Raw genomic sequence first — 25,116 nt, 5'->3', positions numbered from 1 at the left:
AAAATTGTAAACTGCCCGGAGAGTGCTTGTAGCGCTATGGGGCGGTATATAAGTCCAATAAAAAAATAAATAATATATAAATTAACAATTTTATCCCTTTCCTCCTATCAAGATGGTATACAGCACTTTCTTCCCTACTTAATCCACACCCCATCTGTGAAAGGCAGGTCACATTGAAAGAAAGTGACTGGCCCAAGGTCACCTAGCAAGTTCACTTCTCACTGGGGACCGAACCTAAATCACCTACATTGTACTCAAGCATAATGATGATGATGTGCCATCATTTCTGACTCATAGTGGCCCCTTTCAGGGTTTTCTAGGGAGAAAATACACAGAAGTGGTTCATCCTTCCCTTCTTCTTGGGGGTGAGGGTGCCCTGGAACTGTGCAGCTTGCCCAAGGTCACACAGGCTGGCTCTTCCAGGAGGCACAGTGGGGAATTGAACTACCAACCTCTGACTCTGCAGCCAGATATCTAAGCCACTGAGCTATCCAGCCAGCTCATGCACTCTGACACCATATCCTCTAGTAACAAGTTTCTGAGATGTCTTGAGGACAGTAAGCCACTTATGATTCAAAATAATACATTTGGCAAAATTCAATTTTGTATGGCTTGATGCCGTAACAATAAAGTATGTATGTATATCTTTGGCAGTTGCACAAAAAGTGGCTTTTGAATAGAATGTACAGACATGACTGAGGCAAGTAAGTGTGGATGACTCCATGAGTAGGATGGGCAATTGTCAATAGCAGAGGTGAAGGCACAATTCTTCTGCCGCAGTAATACAAAATATATGCATATGTGCACAGGTACACACCTCTGCAGTTATGTGAGATGCCGGTAGGAGACCAATCAGCAATGGAAAGTAAAGCTGCCACCCAAGATCAAGGAGACACGTCACAGATAATATTTTTTTTACCAGCCTGACTTTATAAGACATAAGACATAAGACATAAGAAATTTATTTGTCATTGCGCTCACAAGTGGGTGCAACGAAATGAGGTGCTCTTCCCCAAGGTAAAACTGGACAACACTACAAAAAAAGTTAAAATATACACAACTTTCATCATAGCCTACTGTGGAAAAGTCCAGGCATGTCTGTTGCTCCAAATGGAAAGCATGCACATCAGAACCATGTTTCAATAGCCATCCCACTGTTCCAGCCACCTCATTCTGAAGCAGGTGTAGGAATGGATACATAGATTTTAAAACATGATGTTAAACAGAAAGTGAGGCAAAAAAGGGTAAACTGTGATTTTACCCCATGGTTGTGAGACTGTCAGTGCATTTGTCACCTAGCCATAGGGCTGTAACTAGGGCAGGGCAATTTAGAGGGCACTAAAATCTAAAAGCGAATCTACTGGTGACGGTTGGGGGGGGGGGGAATGGCAATGCCTCCCAGCCTGAGTCACTTCCTCCTCCTCAAACTTTGAAAGCGACACTTTCTTTTGGGAAGGGCCACCGTATTCTCCTCCTCTTATATTGATAGAAGCTCGTGCCTACAAGGCCAGCTAAGAAGGAGATCATGTCATCTTCTTGGGCTGCCAACATTTCTAATTACAGCTCTACCTGGATGTGTCATGGGATCATCCAAGGAACCTATATGGACAGATTTCTTCTACCACATTCTTCCTCCATGATTTAACTTGAACTGTGGTTCATTAGTGCTTCAGGATCTAATCAATCCAGTCCCTGAGTACCTGTATTTCAAAGACATTGTTGAAGTGAGAGAGGGTACAGGCAGGCAGGGATTTGCCCCACTGTTTGCTCCATTACAGGAATGACTGTTTTTCTCCTTTGACCAGTGAGCAAATGATATACTGTAGTAGCTGTACCACACCAGCTCATCCCCAGAGCATTCCTACCTGCATCTTTCTGGGTCTCTATCAGGGGCCTCTGTTTTATTGGTGCAGGTAGGATCACTCCATTTTGGTTCATTTCAAGTATTTGCAGTCACTGGAAACAAACCAAAGTTGATGGTTGTTGTGGGTTTTTCGGGCTGCAAACTCAACTTTGGTTTGTATGTGTTCTCAAAGGCTTTCACAGCCGGGATCTTATGGTGGTTGTGGGTTTTTTGGCTGTTTGGCTGTGTCCAGAACACAGCTGAACAGCCCAAAAAAACCTACAATAACCATCGGATCCTGACCGTGAAAGCCTTCGAAAACACATACAAACCAAAGTTGAGTTTGCAGCTTAAATTTTCCTTTCTCTTTCAATTCCCCATATTCTTAAGTGGCTTAAGAAGAAAGCCACTTCGTGATATTGGGAAATTAAGCATTTCATCTGCTTTATGGAGCAGAAGTAAATGTTTTTAAAAACTGTATTTGTGCAACACTGATCCGTGATATCACTTGGGGGGGGGGGGGGAAGAAAAATTCTTCCAGGAAATGGAAGGAGACAGGAAAAGGCAAGGAGATACTTTTATTTTATTTTATTTGACTTTTCTGAAAGTTCAGTTTGAGAACCTGCCCAAATGCTTCAGAGTATCATCTGTTCCAAAGATATTTTTAAAAAAACCAATTAGGGCAGCGCTGATGCACTAAGTGGGACAGCACTTAGAAGCCAGAGGTTGGGAGTTCGATTCCCCACTGTGCCTCCTGGGAGTAGAGCCAGCCTGTGTGGCCTTGGGCAAGCTGTACAGCCCCAGAAGGAGGGAAACCACTTCTGAGTATTCACTATCTGGAAAACCTTGAAAAGGGTCAAGGGACGTTGGAATTGACTTGATGGCATGTCAATACAAGAATGCATGAACTACTAGAATCCTAGAGCCAGCCTCACTATTAGGCAAAGAGAGGCACCCACCTCAAGTACTGTAATGGATCTGGAACATCACAAAAGAAGGCAAATTGTTACTTGTTATTACTGACAGGGATAGGAATATTTACTCATATGGCAAAACAACTCATTGACTTTGGGGACTATAATAATAATCTTAGGACTGCAGATCTGGAAGGGACCCCGTGGATCCTCGAGTCCAGGAGGCACGGTGCGGAGTGGAACTCCCAGCTTCTCCCTAAACCACTGAGCTATCCAGCAGTTCACTTTATCTTGAGCGGGAAAATAACCCTGCTGTTCTGTCACAAGAACCAAAGTGGCCTTGTGTTTTGGAAATGCCTTTTTGCAGCATCCCAAATAACTCCAGAACGTCTTCGGTCCTCCACCCCGCAAGAGAAGCCGTGTGGGGTGTTTAGGGGGGTCGTGTGAACAATGAGCACGCGTGGGGCTAGGTAGCTTAAATGCGGGCGGGCGTAACGCTGGCCTCTCCGATCCCTTTGGGGAGACCCGCCTGCCCACCTGGGATCATCAGGAGGACCATAATCGCCGGCGGCGGCTGCTCTATCGGCCGCGGCCTCCCCTCCCTCGCCGCACCGCCTTCCCGCCTCGGTATGTGAGAGGAAAGCCCGGCCTCTTTGGAAGCAGCAGCTAATGGTGCAATTGACTTCAGGGCGGGGAGGAGACGCGGAAAGAGGAGGAGGAGGAGGAGCAGGAGGAGGAGGAGGAGGAGGAGGCGCGGATTAGAATGAAAACAGATCAGTCAATGGATTTGGGCTCCGGAGATCATCTGACTTGAGTTAACAAACCCCCAACTGGATTTCAAAGTGTGGGAGAGAGGGGGAAAAAAGTTTCTTCTCCCCTCCCCCTCCGGCCTCTCTCCCTCCCCTCTCGATCCTTTTTTTTTTTTTTAACTTTCCTCTTACTCCGAGCGGTGGACGAAAACAAGAAATCGCCCCCCTCTCTTTTTCTTGCCTTCTCCTAATTTCTCCGAGTGTTTGCTGGTGTGTTGATGTCCTCCGTTGGGATGATGGATGGCAGAAGGGCAGAAACACGCCAAGAGCAGCCGGAGCAGGAGGAGCCGCAGCAGCAGCAGCCACGACACAAACGGCAGCAGTAGCTCCCCGGACTTTTTAAAAACTCTTTTTCCTCTCTTTCCCGGACGATCATTCCTGCACTTTCCAGGAAGGCATCGGAGCTAGAGCTGGGATCATCGGGGGTGGGTAGCCGCACCAGCACCGCCAGCCGCCTCGGCTATTAAAGAAAGGCTGGGAGACGAAGCACGGCAGGGAAAGAAGAGCAGCTCAAACCCAGTGCCCGCCCTCCGTCCCCCCCCCCCGAAGATGGGGAGTCGGGATCCCAGTCCCGCTGGAGAAGATCAACTCCTGGCCCTGTGAAAACTTCTCTTCTGGTAAAGTTGGATCTCCGTTCCTTGCCTCTCCTCGCCTCCCTCCCCTTTTATGTAATTACTTTCCCCCCTCCGGTGTCTGATTCGAGTGTTTTGAGAGATTCTTCAGGGCGAGTGGGAGGGTTAGCGATTGATCGAACCCCCCCCCCCCGCTTTAAAAAAAGGGGGGGAATTACTTTCCCGCCAGCGCTTGGCCAACCCGCTCCCCCCCCCGCCCGCCTGCCCGCCACGGGAAAGTGAGCGCGCCTGTGTGGGGCTGTGCCTTGATTGATCGCAGCGGGGGAGCCCGGGCTGTGGCGGGGGCGGGAGAGCGCGAGCGAGCTGCCTGCGTGCAGTTCGGGAACTTCGTGGCGGGTGTCGTCGGGCTTCCCCGTCGCCACTCAGGAGGAGGCAGGAAAGAGGCCGCCACGCCGGTCCGGACGGCTTGGGCTAGCAGTTTGGCAGAGTCACTTGCCGACTGGGCTGGCGGTGGGGGGGGAGAGAGGCTGGCGGGAGTTTTTGCCTTACGATGTGCGGCTGGACCTCTTGTGCTGAGGAGGGCTGTGTGTGGGAAGAACCACGCGGGTTTCTCTCCCCTCCGTGTCTGTGGGAATTCGGAGTCCCGCATCTGCCCCAGGGCGGGCCGTGGTGGCCTCAGACGAAGTACCAACAGGCTTCACCCCCCCCCGACACACACACTCTGCACGCACGCACGCACGCACGCACTCACACGGCGGTTGACGAGCGGGGCTGGTGGCCAAGAGTCGCTTTCCAGCTCTGAGGGGTCCCAGAGAGAGTTTATGGGCTCGCAACGTCTCTTTGGAAACGCGTGGGATTCGTGTTAGCCCCAAGTTAACAAACGTGAAATCCGAAGTGATTTCAAGCATCTCTTCATTCTAGGTCCGATTGATTGGGGGGGGGGGGCTGCTATTCCCAATCTGTACGTATCTAGAACCGACGGATGCCTCCCTGCGAGTGTCTCTAAAAACCTTTCTCGTTGGGAGTGACAATTCCCCTTTGGCCAAGGTAATGTTATTTTGTATTATCTTTTGGTCGCGAGATGTGACCGGGAAGAGTCGTGAGGAGGAAATGTCTGGATCTGACTGAACCCCTCGCCATCATCTCCCTCCAAAATCTTGGCCACCCCACCACCACCCCCCACCCCACCCGGCCAACTCCCGCTGAAGCAATCATTCAGCAAGTATATTTGCGAAGGAATTTCAAAAATCCACCGCTGCAACTTGATCCCTGTGTGATGGGGAGAGGCATGGAGTGAGCTGGGCGCCAATCCTATTAAGGATTTGGGGAAGTGAGGGGTTTCTCTCGCCTTCCCTCACCCCAGAAGAGAAAGCTGGGAAGACAGTTGTGGGAGGAGCGGGATTCTTTAATTTGGGATACTTTATTATTCCCTCGCCCCCCCCTAAGGCAACACACACTCACATTCCTATCTGTCATTTCGTAGCACTCCCCCCCCCCGCCCTGTTTCTTTGTAGAACAATCCTTAACAATAATAGTTACCTGAATTTCTAGCTACACAGTTGTTAATCAGTCAAGGACCTTAAACAGGATATTTTCCACACTTTCCACAGGTTTTCTCCAGATATGGCAAAAAACCAAAAAAAAGCTTGGAAAAGGGATTTCTCCCCTCCCCCTCATCCCCACCCTCCTTTCCACATAGTGGTTCCCAGGTGCGAATATAAAGACACTTTTGGATGTGGTGTCCTCATTCAGAAAAGTGCTAAGCATCTGCAGAATTCTGGGACACACTTGCTGCTTAGAATCTCTGGGTCCATATAGTTCTGTTAGAAGATGTTTGGAAGTGCTAGACAGCTTAAAATGGGCAATCCTGGACTTAAGATAGTCCTAAATTGTTCTTCCCTATCTGCACACACAACCAAACATTGTTGGCTATCCTTCATCACAGGTGCCTCAGGAGAAAAAATTAATGTTCCAAAGAATGGTGGGAGGAGGGGAAAGTTATAGTAAAAATTGGCAGGATTCTGTGGATACTGCCTTTCCATGTGTGTGTGCTTACACAGTGAGTATTCATGTGGGCATAATTCTAGCAAAGTGAGGTACTTTTCACTGAGTCAGGTGAGAGAAATGCCTTGGAAATGTTATGTATGTTTACTCAGAAGTAACTCACTGTGCTCAGTGGGTGCTACTTTCAGATAAGTGTGCAGAGGATTGTAGGTTAATGGTATCACCCTATGCATTTTGACTCAGCTGTATATTCATTCAAGTTTTCTGGGACCTTTACTGTGCCCATTATGTTTCACAGAATACATTTGCATAGACTGATAACTGTCCGTTGTTTCTGTTTTGTTTTTTTGTTTTTTTTTTAACCCATGTCTAATAATCTTAATTCATCTGTTTTAATTTCTTCTATTTTATACATTTTTCTCAAATCCTGAACATTTTTGCAGACTGTGTGTATCTCAAGGTTTTGAAATTCATGTATTATTGACTGTTACAGATAAAGAGAGCAGTTGTAAAACTTTCTCTCTGTTTTATGCAACCGGGTCTCTGGGGATGTCCAAGAATTTGAAAGTAAACGTTGCTCTCGCATGCTGCATAAAATAGCATTTAAACAAATATTGTATTGGCATGTTCCCGGGACCCAGGGCCAAAAGACTAGAGTAAATAAACGTTGAAATCCAAAATATACAGAAGTGGAAAAGACTGATTTCTTCCAAAGACTTACTGATTTGATCTGTTTGTTCTAGCTACCTTAGATTTAAGTGAAAACCTTTTTCTTTTTGGGACATAAAACAAATTTACTTACTTTTTGCTGCAAGGAAAACAGATTAGACTGCTTACTTTCACCTAGGAAAGGAAATTTTCTAGATTACACTGGATCTTTTTCAGCTTAAAAAATCCATGTTGAGTGTTGTGTACTGACTGTGCAGTAGACTTTAGTTTTTGTTGTTGTTGTTTTATTCATTTTTTAAAACAGCCCTGATGTGTGACTGGAATGATTTGCATTTTGCCCAGAGTGCCAGGAAACTTTGACACCTGTCAAACTTTGACTTACTGTCAATATAAATGGCACATTGAGTATAACTTCACATCTGGAAAGTTTTTTTTCCTTCTCTCTCTCTTGCTCTCTCTCCTTCCCTGAAACAAATTACCCTCAGTGGAACTTTTTTGTGCGGCAATTAAAAATAGGGAAAGTTTCCAAAAGTTATTAAAGAACTCTCCCGTAATTTTTAGGGGATGGAACTAGCAGCAAATATACAACTGCTTCTCTTTGGTGAACTATTCCGTCCTCTAATGTGTGTCTGTAAAAGAGATAACCTTTGAAACAAGGTGTGAAGGAAGATTCTCTTGATCCTGAATCTTGTTGTTGCCTTAAGCACAGAACTTCGAAGTGCCCAGGAATGCAGCCACTGCTTTGCAAAGGAAAATGTATCCCAGGACAGTTTCCAACTTCCTTTCAAGATCTTCCTTTCTTCATGTGTCAAAGAGGGAGATGGGTTGGGTGTGTCTATATAAAATAACGTTTGTTGAAATTAGGCGATCATGTATAGGATTAGGTTTTTGAAACTTAAACTCTTTCAAAGGTTCTGGTGCAACTCTGCTGTAACTTTGACTGCACTGATTACAATTTGTCCTGGTTTATATTAGGAATTAATAACTTATCACCACTTTGGAGTGTGAAAAACCTGTTGTGTATGCAGAACCTCTAAAGATAAATTCTTGATGCAAGAGGATCTTGAGATACAACATATTATCTTATTCCTTAAATGTAAGGAATTGTGTGGAGCATAGAAATATTTAAAAGAAATCATGAAGGCAAAGGATTGGATCTAGGCACAGGAGTAGACTTGTTAAAATCAGTGAGACTTTAGCAATTACTAATTTAAGTCCTATTAAATTACTTTAAGTGCGATAATGTCTAGATCCAACCCAATATCATTTTGGATCTTGTTATATTATAAACACAGCTATGTCTGAATGAAACCCCATATCATTATGGATCTTGCTGAAGAAACCAGATCACGATTTAATTCTGCCTTGAATATGATAAAGCTTGAAATACAATGAATTGCTGCAGAAACAGATAGCTGTCTGTCCATGGCAATTCAAGTTGAATGCAGCAACAAATAATACAGGATACAAATTTTAATCATTATAAAATCAAATTAAATATTTGGCTATTTGCCAGTATATTTTCCTCTTCTCCTTGATTCAGTTTTCTTAAATGTATGTATTGACTTATTTTATAAAGCACCGGACAATGAGCTACTCAAGTAGACACAAAAGGGGTGATGGTTAACAGTAGGTTTACAGGCTAAAATAACCTAGGGAAAGAGAGAGGAGAGAACAAAGTCATTGTCCTGAATGATACATTTTGTTACACAACTATTGGAAGAAAGGTTTTTTTAAAATACTGGAGGGAGAATTTCTATGGCTGCTCCTATCTTAAAGCCCTAGATACGCTGCTGAATCCTATATTTACTTATTTATATATTTGTTCCATTTATACCCCACCTATCTGGTCATTGTGACCACTCTAGGTGGCTATTACTTGGGGCAAATTCATTGAGTTCAGTGGGACATAGGCAGATCTACCAGGGAGTGAGTCACAATTAATTTAGTGGTTCTGATATCTGTGTAGATAGGAATAGGGCTATGCTGTTATCCTAAATTAGCATAGGTAGGCTGCAGCGTCAAAGCCTATTCCTATATTCGTTTTCTCCAGAATAAACTGTGTAGGCTATAACAGTAACTTCCAAGTAAGTGCGCATATTACAGTATCTATAGAAGATTACTGGCATCCATTGTTAAATACTGCTGTGCTTTTATAAAGCTTTTCATTTAAAATTTATGATTTCTTGTCTGTTTTGCTTCATTGGTGGCATTTTGAAGCATTTCAGGTAGGAGGTAGAAAAGCAGTGTTAACCAAGAGCTGGTCCCAGTCTTTCAAATGTTAGCATTTAGGGTTTTAGAGAGAGGTTTTGCAATGGCAGTTTAATTTAACTTTGCTTTTCTCTGGTCTCAGCTATTGAAGTCATTTCAGAATTGCTTTCTACTTCTACTATTTGTGAAGAAGCATCTTTTACAAGGAGAAACTCTCTTCCAAATGCTGGAGAAGACTTTAGTCGAAGCTCAATAGCTGGGGCTACCACCCCTTGCTCCCTCAACTCTTGGTGGCCTACTGTAAAGCCAGTTGTTTGCTCTGTGTCCTGAAAGATACACAAACCCTTCAAGCTTTTTGTACTCCCAGAAGTGCCTTGTTCACAGTGAAGTTTCCAGTACAGATTAGCAAAGAAAGCAAATTCAGCCCTGCGGTCACCCCAAACTCGATATTTATTTGTGTAGCAAACAACCATCCATTGCTTTCCTTACAATGAGTACACTTAACAATCTTAGCCAAGGATTTCTGAAGGAGAGGGTTAAAAAGAGAAAGGGGTTATTTTGAATAGTGTGTGTGTGTGTGTTTTAAAATACTGTTATTATCTAATTACAGCCTAAAGCCTTCTCTAATGCTCCTTGGGCTGTAGATGTTGGCTCTTGAGCTGCTTGTTCTGTTATCTGAATTTCTATGAATGAAGTAGGGCGCACTGTGTTACACTTACTTGAAAACTGTTTGACATAACGCTCCAAAGCCGGGTAAATATAGAAAAGAATTGGCAGTTTATTTTTGTTAGCATTTTGAAGGAAAAACATTGGCCAGAAATCGAATCTTGAGAGTTAATTACTTCCTTTACCCTTACTGCTGTCCTGAAAAAGTCCTCTTTAACAATCTACAGCTAAATACGTGAACATGTCTACACACTCATTGCACAACTTATGAATGCTATAGGGTAACCAAGTGAAGGTTCATAACACAGAACAGTATGGCACTCAATGATAAAGTACAGACGGAGGTATGTTTTCTTGGCGTATTGCAGAAAGAGTAAGAGGCAACTAAGAATTCAGATGGAATGTTCGTAAAGAAGTAACACCAGCTGCTTCTTCGCGAAATCTAATGAAAGCCTAATTGAGTTGAAATTGTTTATTTATATTCTGAGAAACGGCAGGGAAATATTTGCGAAATCCAGGTTCTCATTATCATTCTAGTCATTTGATAAAGTTACAGGAGCCGGATTTTTCCTGTGCCAGAATACCTGGAAAGGAAGAAAAAGGGGGGTGTCTTTCTGATCAGGAATGGTAGAGATGGCAAACTGTCAGAGCATGACACTTAGAACCTTTTTTCATTTATGTTTAATTCCTTGTTCTGTTTAATTTGTGAAATAGTTTTTATTGGCCAATTACTTCTAAAGAATGAGTAGAATAAAGTGATAAGATAAATTGGTAAATCCTAGTGTTGCATATTTCTTTTCCTTCTTTCTACATTTGATTTTATTTTCATCTGAAAGGCACTTAAAAAAAAGCCTTACCCTAATTCAAGACTTTTCTCCCTCTTCCTTGCTGAAAAGAGGGAGGGAGAAAACCCACATTAATTTTGTGCCTCAGCGAGGATAAGCTTCAAGCCAGCTCTGACATTTTGGGTTAACTTGAATAGGTTAATTTTTTTTTCCCTTTAAAGAGAAGGGGGTCAAAAACACATTGGTGGGAAGTGTGTTTTAACTCTGAGTACCCAATCCCCATCCATTAGCATAAGAAAACCAGTTTTAGTGCATTTACTATTGTATTGAGTGAAGAGTTCCAACAGTCCAGGGAGAAAGAAAGTGAAAAGCTGTAAAGAAATGATGGCCTATTCAGATTATTCAGCAATCCAAAGCTCTGGTCATCGGCCTCCCGAAATCTGCAATCAGGGATATCACTTTTATCTCCCCTTTGCCTTTCTTTGGCCTTTTTCACACGTTCACTTTTGTCAAGGTTTATTGATCATGTTTTCTTCTCTGCAAATCTGTGGAAAATTTAATGAACCAAAAACAACAGCGGAATAAAAGGAACTTTTAGCACTAGGTTGAATTCTGTCTTTCCTCCCGCTCCCATTCCTTGCCCCCACTGTTCTGGCACCCCACCACCCCCTCTGAGCTAGAAATCTTTTCTCCCTGTGTACTTACTGTAAGACATACTACAGAAAGTACAGAAAACAGCCTCAATGGTAACTTTTTATTGTGGGGAAAAGTTCAGAAAAATGTTCCTGACCTGACAGAAAGCTGAACTATAAATCCTTTTCTTCTTCCTTTGATACCCATGTTTGGGTCAGATTCTTGCTGCCTACAAGGTTGGGTATAATAATAGTATTTCCTTTTGAGTAGAATGAAGCCCATTAGTTGCTTGGCATTCAAAACCAAGTCTAAATGATTAGGGATTACTCATCATTATTTACAGCCCCAATTGTTTTAGTGTCCTGATCTTTGCTCCTTCCACATCTGCCTTGCCTCTGTGCTGTATTGGTGTGTTTTATGATGCAAATGCTTTTGTTTGCTCACAGATAGTTTCAGTATCTAGATGATCTCAGGTGGCATAGTTGAAAACTGACTTCTTTTCTCCCTGTTGAACCCAAACCCTGTAATTAAATGAGGCTTCCACAATGATAATAATTTTTTCTTTTCTTCCAGTGCCCACTTTGGAGCAATTCTCCTTTAGGAAACCAGTTGTTGGTTTCTTTATATTCCACTCACTGTTGTCTGACTGAAGACTGAGTTGAAATACAACTATCTCATTGAACTCAAATCTAAGTCAAGGATTCTTTGGCCATTACCAAATCTTGCATTTACTGTAATTCCTGCCTATATTTCCTCATGAACTACCCAGTGCCACCTCACATGGCCCATTGGAGATTATGAATCTCGTTACCATGTTGTTCCCCTTTGTCATCTATAATTTGGGATTAATTAAGGCACTTATCATTGTCATTGTTTGCTGAACAATGCTTCCTGGAAGGGGAACAGGGGTCTTCATGGTCCTTGCCAGTGTGAAATGCTCCATCACCAACTACTTGTGCCAAGGAAACAGTCTCTTTGTTTTGGGGCCATTTATAACTTTAGAAATATCTGCCATGCAGTCACACTCTCACGCCTGAAGAAGTGGACTTGTCCAGGAAAGCTCACATTAAAATATAGCAGTTAGTCTTCAAGGTGACACAATGTTTCTGTCTTCTTTATTTTTTATTTTTGTTTTGTTTTTGCCTGGCATGTTGTCTGAAAGACTTTGAACATTAGGAATTTTCTGAATACCTTGTTTCTTGTCATTGTCTTTGCTGATTGTACCTGTAGAGGAATAGTTGAAATATGAACTGAGCACAAACTGCAGTGCTGTTCCCCCAAAGGTTCATGTTTTCCATTTAGCCAGGATATATAGCACATCTCTTAGATGGTATTTGCAATCATTCTTTTATTTATTTCACAAGAACATACACGTTCCTAATTTGATACAATACTTTACAGAGTTTGTTGGTCACTTTTATGCCCATGTGAAAATAGATAACACACTGATATTCTTTACCTGCTCCTTCATGTAAAATTACCAACAGTGCTGGCAATTTAAAGACTGCCTGATAAGTTTGTTTTCCTTTGACCAAGGAGACTGTGTGCCCAGACAGGATGGGTGCAGCTTTGAGTTCACTGTGGGACTTGAATTATCTAAGATGAAGGATGAAAGTTTCTAGCATTCCAGTTTTCAGTATGTCTATGGGCTACTTTGAGTGAATCTTAGCACCATGTTATCACCTGATGAGGCAAATTTCATTGTTTGCAGCATTTCTCCTCCATTATATTATAGTACAATATGTGGGCAGTGAAAATGTAAGAGCCGGTATTTCCCCACTTACTCTTTCTCCCCCCCCCCCCATCGCCTTCCATCTCCTAGTTTACTTTTAATGTGCATATATCCATTTGTTGAGTTAAAACAGTGAGTGATGAAATACTGGCCATGCATCCATCAAGATAGAGTTTTCCCTGTTGTAAACATAAATCTGGCAAGAGGAGAGAGAGCTGTGTAACCATGTTGATCTCCTGGAAGGAGGTGAGACTTGCATGTCTACATGTAACTAATAAATAAAATAAAACAGTTAAATGTGTATTATTAGGTAACACTAATTCACTGTAGCTCATTTAAGGGCAAAATACTGCAAACACTTTGGTATTAATTTTTAGTGTATTTTATGTTAAATTGCCAGAAAAAGGACCCACCCTCTGAAAACACTGTGTAGTGACCCCTCTTTCAGGAGCCCAACATAAATGAACACAGTGTCCCACTGTAGCCTCTCAATAGGAACTGGTTAACCCACTACAGAGTGGGAGTGCCTAGGATCACTGGCAGATATGTAACCCAGCAAGGGTTGTATGGGGTCACTGACCAATCGTATAATTGTGCCTCTATGGAGAGCCTCTACATTCAATTCACAAAGGTTCTCTCTGAAGAGAAAGGTATTTCAAAAGTTGCCCTTGCCAGAGTTTGGAAAATCAACTTTTTTGTTCTCTGAACCCCAAAGCCAGCATGCTGGCTAGGTGATTTAGTGAGTTGTCATCCAAGAAAGTAACTTTCCAAGCACTTGCAGCTGGCCATAAAGCCCCTATGTGGGAGAGTTTGTTCATACAACTGGTGCTTCCCTGTCACCTTTTAGTAGAATGAAATGGACTAAAATGTAAAATGTGTTAGCAACAGAGTAAACTTACTGTAGTCTATCGGCTGCAACATCATCTCATCCTGATCAATTCACAGTTACCTCACCTCCTTAGCACCATGTAAATCATGCTAGAGAAAGAAAGAGGTGTATCACGATGGCATTCTTAATTATTTCATTCAAAAAAAATAGGTTTATTTCTCTTGAGGCCTCAGTAGTGATAGCAAAAAAGAGGCTGAATGTTCTATGGTTGGACCATACTAATTGTCTGGCTTGGAAAGCAGGAAGGTGAGACTTGCATGTCTACATGTGCAAGAAAGCTTGGTGATAGAGTCTATGCTTTTAGAAGGTTTGGGGTTCCATGGTCCCTGATACCTCCAGTGAAAACGTTGTGTTTTCCTACTTCCTGCATGTGGTGCATTATAACATTCCATTGATAAGAAATGTCTGAGTATGGGTGTTGGTACTATAGAGAAGGAATTGGGTGCAGGATGTAGCCCTACCATTCTGAAATTCTGTGAGTAACATCAGATGACCGTTATATTACTCTCCTACTTCTGCTCTGAAGGACTGTTCACATAGTTATCTGTGAAAGAAAGGCACAGAATTATGCCCAGTGCCTCTGATCAATACCTGCCAAAAGCACACCGAAACCTGGAGGAGAGCCTATGCATATACAAGGTTAATGTTCATGCTTTCACAGATTCAAATGAATGCCCAGAGGGTGGAGCCAGAAGGCTTGATCTCAAGTTCCCTTCACATCTTTGTCCTTTAAAGGTGAATATGTGAATGGACATGTGAATTCATTGTCAACACACACAGGTTTTGGTTATTTGAAATTTGTGTTCAGTCAGAAAAAACATCAGTTACCTGATGCAACTGTTTGATCCGTGACAAATACCGTATTTTTCGCTCCATAAGACACACCTTTCCATAAGACGCACCAATTTTTTAGGAGAAGAAAACAGGAAAATATTATCTGTTTTCTTCCCTCCATAAGACGCACAGACTTTCCACCCCCCTGTTTTGTGGGAAAAAAGTGCGTCTTATGGTGCGAAAAATACGGTACTTAAGTGATCTTCAAAGGCAGACATGAGACTCTAATACTGCTGAGCATCTGTAAAATGATATATTTGGTTGCCTTGGGCCTGTCATTCTCTCTGAGTCTGACCTACCATGCAGGGTTGTTTTGAGGATGAAGTGGAGAAGAATGAAACCATGTTCTCCACTTTGAGCTCATTGGAGAAAAGGTGACATATACAGTACATGCAACAAATAAATACACTTCTCTTTTCTACAATGCTGGGGTTAGGGGTGCCAGACCCCCATGTAGTTCAAAATCTGTGTAGAAGTGTTCAGTTCTCACATTTCCTTTCCATTTGTTCCTAAAGATTAGATGATTGTGTTACTTGTCAGGCATTCCTGTGTATTCTTATGGATATGTAGTGAGTTTTCGTCATAAGCAAAAACTGGTGGCGAAAAACAAGCCATCTCATGAAATTATCAAGAGAAGTCCCAATGTAAGGGAAAATGCCATTCTTTCTTTATGTGTGCCAACAGTGTAAATGGCTGTTTTGCATAGTTTCTGTCTCCCATTTTATCCTGTAAACAACCATGTAGTATACGTTTATCTTAGAGGTCTGGGGACACCAAGTAAGTTTTATGACTTAGCAAGGATTTGACTTTGGGTTTTCAAGTCCAGCACTCTAACCATTACACTATACTGACTCTCGGATCAGTGGCAACTGTATAAATGATGCCAAGGTTGAAATATATTATCAGGGGGAAAAAATTCTATAATAATCAAATTTGCATACTATGGAAATAATGGTTCCTGTATTGCATAATACGTTAATCATTGATTAGACTCCCCCTATCATCTGATCTAATTAAGTCTTTTTGCTGGAAAGTATTTTGATATATTTGATATATTTATTTGTCATAAATGAAACGTTTTCAAATATTCATTTTCCCGCTCTACCAACTGTGTAAAAGGATGCCTTCCTCCGCCTCAGCTATCGCAGGCTGTACATCATCATGCCTGCCTTGTCTTTGGATGCTACTGCATCACAGCAATGGTGTTGTGATAATATTGCCATGTTAACTAGCATCTTACATAACAATAGTATATATATTTTTTATTCACAGCTATTTATGCAAGACATTTTAGGAGAGTCCTGTTTCTTTTTCTGAGCAGCCACAACTGGAGGAGAAATCTGTTGGTTAAGGAAAGATCTGTTAAAAGAACATCAGTTCCGAAAGGCTAAGATTCCTTTTCAGAGGAACCCTTAGGAAGGGCTTTGTGTTTGTGGCGGACAATGCAATAAGTCAGACGGGACTTTTTGAGCTGCATCTGTGAGGAACTGTAAGGGCCCCTGAAGTACTCTTGTGTTAAGTTGAATTGATTGAGATTTAATGGCCGTTAGTGGCTATGAATGGTAATGATTTTCTTGAGTATCTTCACCGCGCTTGACATTAATAACTGGCAGACGGGAATGTGTGTACACACCAAGTGTGTGATTTACTTCTAAAGATGCTTTTGCCCACCCTTCTTTTTCATAATTTAGTTGTTCTGATGTTAGAGGAAGGAAATTAAAAAAAAAAGACCAACAAACTCTTTGGCTTCAAGAAGCATGTACATCTTGTCAATTAATTTTGTCCTCCAGATCTTCCCCACCACCACCACCTTTCAACATTAAATCAAGGCATTATATAGCTTGGTGTGATGAATTTGTTTTACATGCCATCATGAATTAATGTTATGCAAATGGAAGCGTTACAGGTACAATGATTTACTTAATAATAAGTTCTAATATTTAGGCCCATTTGTTATGTTTTGAAGTTTTATTGGTTGCAGTTTTTCATACACACACAGAGAGTCACATTATATATATATATATATATTTTCAAACACATGAGATTTGTGTGCATTTGTTGTAGGAACATATCTTGATGTGTGTGAATCATGAACTCTATTCAGACCTGGCTTGAAAGGAGGGAAGGCTGTAAATATCGTAGGCAGGCAGGCACAAACGTAAGCCCCACCCCAACGTGTTCCCCCCAAGATGTCAATCCAACTTTCTTAGGTTCAGAGTGGAGAACTGAAGAGACTCTTGTAAATGCCTTCGGCTGAAGGTGCTTAAAGGGCCCCCAGTCACAAGAGTGTTGTAAGTGAATTAGCTGAACATGCTCTTTAGACTTCACTAATAAATACAGAAAGATCTGATTGACATCTGGGTGCTCTCTCTCTCTTTCTCTCTCTCTCACACACACACATACACACACACGTGTACGCACACACACAAACAGTACCCAGACTCCTCAGAATGCTCTGGAAAACTTCCCATGAGGTGCAGGACCTCTCAGCTGTGGCAGCTTTCTAGAAGCACTTTCCCCGATACACTAAGCACACCAACCCCATTACAGCAATCAAATTATCTTGCCAGGAAGAGGAAAAATGAAGTTGAGTTTGGAGAATATCAGCTTGATCCCTCAGAGGATTTTAATCTGTCTGCACCCAAGTCAAAGTTGGATTTCTCTTGATACCTTGCTGGTAAGATCAGAGAGCAAAAATCATAAAAAAAAAATCCTAGAATTGTAGTGCTGGAAGGGACCCTAATGATCACTGAATCTGGTTTTCTGCCTGTGCGAGAGAAATTCACACAGCTAAGTATCTTTGGCTGGTGGGCAGCCAACCTCTGTTTAAAAGCAAAGCACAAAAGTGCTTAGGAACCTCCAGGGAAAGAGGTGTCCTTTTGAGGAGAAAGGTGGGGTAAAAATAAATAAATAAATAAATAAATTTGAGGCAGCCTGTTTTACTAAATGGGGACTGAAGGAGTGTTACTGATTTGGTTGAGGACATGAGGGGGTCAGTGAGTACAGCCTTGTGCTCCTTCCTATTCATGCATAGCCTGTTCTGCAAGGAGAGCCGTCCCTCCCTCCCCCTTTTGCCCTATATCGGATTGATAGGCTTGGGGATGGGGGTCCTAGCCGTACGGTTTCCAAACTCTTTCTGGTAGTTCAGTTTATTTCTCTTCCTCTCCCTAGCTAAAGCAGCTTCTTCTTTGCTCTGCCTTTTATTTCTCTCCCCATCATTGCCTTTTTCCCAAAGCTTGGAGATATATTTTTAAAAAGCAGATTATTGCATAATTCGCTGTGAAGCTCAGAAAAGAAATCTGTTACCATTACCACCAAAGGGTTAGTGATCCACTGTGTTGCCAATTACTTTCTGTTATTTTGTTTTCAACAGGGGGAGAAAACCCAGGATGAGAGAAGGCAGCAGTATAAAACTGGGGTTGACAAAGTACAGCCTGCAGGCTTAGTGCAGTCCCCCAGGAGCCCAAAAGTGGCCTCTAGAAAGCCCAGGTTCTGTCTTCCCATGCCCATAGGCACAGCCTATGATATTTGGAACTGAGGCCTATGGCCAAATTATTCTTGTTTTGTCCCATTTCTCTCCCTTGCAGTGATACCAAGAACACCCACCAGTGCAATACAGAGCACGACTTCCAAAATGTCATCAGATTAACAGCAGATCCAAAGCACAGGTTCAAAAACATCAAAAAAATCTTGTTTTTCCATGGTTTTACAGTTTGTCTACTTTGAATCACAGATGACACTAGTCTCTCTGGATTTAACTGTTAGAATCTAGGATTCTTAGACTGAAATGTTAAAACCTCAGATTTCTTAGCCTGAATGGTCAAAATTTAGTTTGACCTTCTTCCATTTCAGCTCCCTCACTGGCCTCTTTCTTTCTTTCTTTCTTTCTTTCTTTCTTTCTTTCTTTCTTTCTTTCTTTCTTTCTTTCTTTCTTTCTTTCTTTCTTTCTTTCTTTCTTCCTTCCTTCCTTCCTTCCTTCCTTCCTTCCTTCCTTCCTTCCTTCCTTCCTTCCTTCCTTCCTTCCTTCCTTCCTTCCTTCCTTCCTTCCTTCCTTCCTTCCTTCCCTCCCTCCCTCTCTCCCTCCCTCCCTTCTTTACTCTCCCCATCTAGTGGCCAGGCCACTACTCTGGGTGGCTTAATCTATCAAAATGAACACAGCATTTTCAACCCATTCTTCTCCTCATACAGTGGACTTGCCTGTTTTCACTCCATTTCCCTGTCCTCCCCCTTGCTGCTGCTTGCTGTCTCACCAGAAGGTACCTCCAGCTCACAAAATAAAGTCTGTGGCACATTCCAAGCATAGAAGAGCCGCTCATCTTCATCTCATTGTCAAGAGTTAAACAAAGGAATGCAGCAATTTATGTATTTATTTTATTTGAAATATTTTTACTCCACCCTCTCCTTGAAATTATTCAAGGGGACTCAGGAACGCAGCAATAAGCTCACTATTTCCCAAACATGGGGTCCCAGATGTTCTTGGACTACAGCTGTTCGAAGCCTGAGCTTGCACAGACAATAATCAGGGTTTCTCAGAGATGAAGTCCAAGAACAAGTTGGGCCTCAAGTTTCAGAACCATTGAGTTAGCCTATGCCAAAACTACACCTGTCTATCCATTTTAACAGCTAATTGATTGGTTAGTGTGAAGACCGCTACCACTCTTCTGAGTCCTGATTGGTCTGTGAATTTCATAGGCATTCATTGGTTAGGGCTAGAGATGGGGACAAATAAAAAAAATTACAATTCATTTTAATCCATTATTCGTCAAGGTTAACGGATCAATGAAAATGAATATACGAATATTCTTTGGCGAATCGATCCGTCGATTTTTCTCCACTTTAAATGGCTATAACACTGGCCTCCGATGACCTAAAGACACCAAATGTGCAGGGAGACTTTCTCAGATGCTTTTCTACAACTCCTGAAACTTTGTTGAACATTGGATCATGGACCCCCAAATTATATAGTCACACAGGAAAGTTACCCCCAGGTACTTAGGGGACTCCAGAATCACAGTGGAGCTTCCTTTGTCTTTCCCCAACACGCCTGCCAACTTTGGTGAAGGTTGGATATCGGACATCTGAGTTATTCACCCACAAATTGGATCCCCCCCCCCGAAGAATTTACCACACAGCACAGAAGCCCATTCTGCCTTCCGGCTGCTGATCAACTGATCAGAAGCTGATAGGCAGCCACCCCCCTCCACAGCCAGCCACCCCAACAGTCTACCCACACACCCCTTCCTTTCCCTACCTGAGCCCCCACCCAGCTCCTACCGACACACTCTTACCTTGGATTCGATTACCTAGGCAGGCTAATGGAATCCAGGCTGCTCTTTGCAAAGATGGCAGCTGCAGCTTCCCTACCCTAAATAAAGCTACTGCTGCCATCTTTGCAAAGGGAGCCAGTCTCCCTTTTTACATGCCGTGGTTGCAAAAGCCTGATGGAGACCTGGCAGCAACTATTAAGGTAAGAGGGTGTTGGTGGAGGTGGCTTGGGGTGGCATGGGTCCTAAGGCAGGGAAAGGATGGGGGGTTGGCTGTGTTTTTTTTTAAGTATGAAGGACGAATAAAAACAGGTAAATATTTACCGCTTTGTATTTGTGGGGGTCTCTGGAACCTACAAATACGGATTGATTAATATTTAATGAATTGGCTATATTTGTCAGAAAAATCGATCCATTTATAAATTCGTTCCTGTCTCTAGTTAGGGCTGTCAATCTTTTCTTTCCTCCCACTGTTACTGTTTGTATGAAGGCTGCTAGTTTGTCCCTGTTGAGTTTCACGGTGCCAAGAGAGCAACCGAATGTGGAAGAGGCCAACAGCTTGTGCTGTAGTGGGGGTAGAGGATGTGTGAGCACATTAGAAGCTTTTTCAGAGCAGGATCAGGGACATGATCTGCCAGAGGACCTGGGTAACCGAGGAACCCTCTGGTGTATATGAATGCCACTTTTACTGTATTCTTGCTGACTGCTGGAAATAATTTTCTGACTATGAAGTGGGTGCATAACTTGTGGACTTCAGCAATAGTCTGCGTTATTGCCAGGTTTTTCATACTTGACTTTTTATCCAAAGGCTAAGGACAGTGGAAAGGCACACCTGACACATAAATACACCTAAAATTGCTGAATATGAGAATAGGTTTTAGCTTTGCTTTTCAAAAAAAAATTGAGGTCCTGTGAATCAGATGATTGACGATCTTTCAATCTGTCATTTTTCTTTCCCATATAAATAGGCATGAGGCACCTTGGATTGATCCATTGGTTACCTTTGGCTCCCAATAATATATTTGGTTTCCGTGTTTCAGTGGCCTCTGGAGGTCAAGGTTTAAAGCTTGGCTTTCACTGCTGGAATAGCCTGCTGCCTGTGAAATATGCTCCAGCACTTTAAAAGTTGCTATCAGATTAAGAATGTAAAGAGAATGAAAAATTGACATTATTCGCAACAAAGACAACATGAGGTGGATGATGAAGATACTTGCAGGGCATGATCCTTGATAAGAGGGAGCAGAATGGAGGATCATTAACTATAGAATTAATGTAGATTTTTCATAAACCATGAAGCAAACAACAAAAAATGTACCAATTTGCCTTTAAAAAGAAGGAGAGAGCGCTGCATTTTCCGAAACTAATTGCATTGTGTGGGCATGTTTACAATTTATACAAAACCTGACAGTTCTTAAAGAGAGCAACATCTTGCTTATCTGAGCTGGTGTAATCCAAACACTTCCTTGTTCTTTACAAGGTTGGTCATGCGGGCTTATAAACCTTCCTGCTTTATGAGCCCTCTATTTTGGATATCCCGCTATAGTAAGCGAGCTCCACATTCTCCCCACCCTCTCCTTCCCCAAGGGATCGGGATGTTGGGGTTTTCAATAACGATTTGTTCTGCCCTTCACCTTAGAGGTGACTATCCTGGAGTAGATGTAGTGCCTTATTTTCTTCTGCTGCGTGTCATTACTTGCTAAATTAAAAGCTGTGTTTCCTATACCTTCTGGGCATACTAAAAATCACCCATCCTTAGGAACAGTTGTGTAACTCTTTGCTGTGCATGGTCTGGAGAGCATTCAGCTGCTGATGCCGAAGTTCAAACAGAGTGCAGAGCTGCCGGTGCTGCTTTTATTGGTCAGCCTCCTTTCAATGTCACACCTTTGCTTCTTTTAGCATCTGTACCAGGCAGCTGTCATCATGGGAGAAACTATTACAAGTGGGTACCCTGTGCAGGGCTTTGTACACCATCCAGAATCTTTCAATCAGCACAGCCACTGGCCATGATGGCTGAGGAATTCTAGGAGATGCAGTCCCAAAAAAGTAACTTTTTCTCCAGGCTTTAATTCTGTGTCACTTCCTCCCCCTCCCCCCATTTCGCCTATTATTTCCTTCTCAGAAACCCCGTGGCATTTTTAGTGGCAGGACTGCCATGTACAGCATCGCATCTTCCTTCTGGTCAACTGCACGATGTCTTCGGTGTGTGTTTCTTTTATGTCATTGTGATTGTCATCTTTTTGTCCTCCATTTAATTTTGCTCTTTAGCTACATTTTTCCTATGGACAGTAAAGAATTAGTGAAGGGATCCCAGTATTTTGTTTTGTTCTGTTTTTAAAAAGCTCTGTATGGTTTCCTGTCTTTACAGAATAATGTTGGTTCTCAGATGAATCTAAAGGAGCCAAATTCCTTATGAATTGATACTGTTTTCTAAGGTCGGTATACCCACACAATGCTCTTCTAGCTTTGTTGTTGTTGTTTTGACTTACATACTGCCTCATAGTGCTTGGAACATTCTCTGGGCATTTTACAACATAATTTTGCAAGCACTACTTTGCCCCCCCCCCCCCCGGTGAGCTGGGTACCCATTTTATCAACCTTGGAGGGATGGAAGGCTGAGTCAGCCATGAGCTGTCTGTCTGAACCTGTTGGGATCAAACTCAGATCATTAGCAGAGGCTTGACTGCAATACTGCAGTTTAACAACAGCACCGTGGGGCTAATTCATTTTTAAACACACGAGATGGCTCTATCTACAGTTAGGCACAATGGGACAGCCACATCAAGCAGCAAATGCTTGTGGGGGCAGGGCAGGTAGCAACAGTGATAAAGTGCAATATGCTGTGCAGCCTGTCCCAGGATTCCTCCCAAGTTGCCCTTGGTTGAAGTGGATGACATTCTTCTGCCATCAGTGCTGAATTCAGATTCAGCTATCACTTTAGTTGCCTTCTGTGCCTGGAATGGAGGGGGCGCCATTTTTGTCTTTCACCTCAATAAGCACAGTGTGTTTGGCCAGCGTTGGACATTACATTCCAGTATAATTCAGTGTGTTAAAGCCAGTCTTTTTTCAGTGGCTGGGAGTGAGGACTTTGATTCCCAGGAGAAGAGCCAGCCGTTATAGCCTTGGGCAAGCTACGTGGTCTCAGGCCAATACTTGAAGGAGGGAGCTGTAAACCACTTCTGAGTACTCTCTTTGTTAATGATAATAATAATAATAAAAAACCTGAAAAGCATCACCATAAGTTGGAATTGACTTGTAATTCAAAACAGTTCAAGAAGCTGCCAAGATGAATTACAAGAACATGTGAGACTAGTTTGGACTTGAACAGTTTGACAGCATTCACATAGAAGAGATAACTCTAAGATCCCTTGAAACAGAATAGATTCAGGTGAATGTATGCTGAAGAAATCCTTCATTCGAGCACTTTCATAAGACAGAACGACTCTCCGCATTCTGCATGTGCACTGCTCCAATCTGATTCCACTGTAAATGAAAATATTGGGCTGAATAAATGATACCAGTGCAGGTGTGGGCAGAAGCTAAACTGTAAATCTATAGGTGATTTGTAAAATACATTATAGTTTTCTGGAAGGACAGGTTGGTGAAACAGTGTTTTGCGAAAGCAACCAATACAAAGGCATGTTCCCCAAAAAAGGATCCTGTTATGTTTACTCTGGGGTCAATCCTTATACTTTGTTCAGCAGAGCTTACTACACAGTGTATATAAGTGTACTGTATAGAATTAAGAAGCCAGTTAGGCAGAGAGTGGAAAAATTACTTTTTTGGACTAACATTATAAGTCAGTAGAACCAGTGGATGTGCTGGCTGCAGTATGCTGGGAGTTGTAGTTTTGGGCGTGGGGTCGGTGAGAAGGTCATCTCCCCATCTCTACAATTTAGCATCTGAAGCTAAGGTGGTTTGTGGAGGGGGGGGGAATAGATTTGTGAATGAAGAAATTGTGACTTCGGTTGTAGTACTGCAGACAAATTCCCAAGCTGAACAATGGGTTCACAAGGTACTCTTTCCCTTAATCCATGTTTATGTCCATTGCCCCGGCTGAACCAGTGATATTTCTGGATTGTTGCTAGCTGGTGCCAAGCTACGGGCAAGGGAGGATTCTGTTGGAGAAAGTAGGCCTTTTTGCACCTCTTGAGACATACCTTGCCTTAAGAATTTGTGAAGCTTATGAGGTGACTTAAAGAAACAACATGCACATAAAAGAATGCTCACACTTTAAAATGTGAATGGTCAGAAACGTGCTTTATTCAACGGAGAAAAATGGGTGCTGGATTAAAAGCAAAAATAAATGCACCCCTTAGAAAAAAACCATGTTAACCATGTGCATGAATTTTCATGCCCCCCCAACTCTCCCCAGATCCTCTCAACTCAATACCAAACAAGGACAGGAAGAACATGTAGGTGGGAATTGAAACCACTTTGAAAGCAAGACTGCCACATCCTTACCAGGAGTTCCACACCCACATGAGAAACATATGTGGCAGCATGCATACTGACTGCCATTAGCAGGAATTTAGGAAATGGGTGGAAGCGGTTCCTGGCCCTTGTCATGTTTGTGTTTGTAAATCCATTCCATTCTATTTCCCTAGGAATCGGTGTGCCTTTTAAGCTGCATGAACATGTGTCTGTATTGAGATTTGTATGTTTTAAAATGAATTTTCTTACAAAAGGCACACTTCTAGACATTTTTCCTGAAAATAGTCATTTTAAAATGCATTTTACTGTAATGTTTATAGTATTTAAGTCACATGAGAGGTATCCCCACGCACCATAAATTGCCTGTTTTTCCTTCTTATTAACTATTAAACTTTTTGCAAATTTATTTCTTGACTGCCCACCGTGGTGGCCCTCTATAGTCTTCTATACCCTGAGCATGTCCTTGATCTAGACAAAATTATTTCTATACACATTTAAACAAACAAAAACTCCATTTTAAAATGTTTCAGAGTGGAAAGAACTCCTAAGTTCCTAATACAGAAAGGTTCCAGCTTTCATCGATTTATGTTGTTTCAACTTATATACTGTCCCATAGTGGTTGGAGCAGTTGGGCAGTTTACAACATAATTATGCAAGGAACACTTTGCTTCTTAGCAAGCTGGGTACTCAATTTATCAACCTCAGATGGATGGAAGGCTGAGCCAGCTACTTGAACTTGTTGGGATTGAACCCAGGTCATGAGCAGAGGCTTGACTGCAGTGCTGCAGATTAACTACTGCATCACAGGGCTCATTTATCACCTATTGTATGGTTTGGTCACTGATGGTTTCTCACAACAC

General features: G+C 42.4%; 1 protein-coding gene across 1 annotated transcript in view; it reads left to right on the top strand.

Moving 5' to 3' along the window:
* The first annotated feature begins 3,481 nt into the window (after nucleotides 1-3,481).
* Nucleotides 3,482-25,116, top strand: part of GLI2 (GLI family zinc finger 2) — a 284,491-nt gene continuing 262,856 nt past the window's right edge. Inside the window, exon 1 of the mRNA XM_072985243.2 lies at nucleotides 3,482-4,183. The gene's annotated coding sequence lies outside the window, so the exon portion shown is untranslated. The remainder of the gene's footprint in view (nucleotides 4,184-25,116) is intronic.

This window comes from Pogona vitticeps, chromosome 1, assembly GCF_051106095.1.
Source record: "Pogona vitticeps strain Pit_001003342236 chromosome 1, PviZW2.1, whole genome shotgun sequence".
In the NCBI taxonomy this organism is placed as follows: Eukaryota; Metazoa; Chordata; class Lepidosauria; order Squamata; family Agamidae; genus Pogona; species Pogona vitticeps.
Note: the sequence above shows the minus strand (reverse complement) of the source record. Positions and strands in the feature narration are given on the sequence as shown.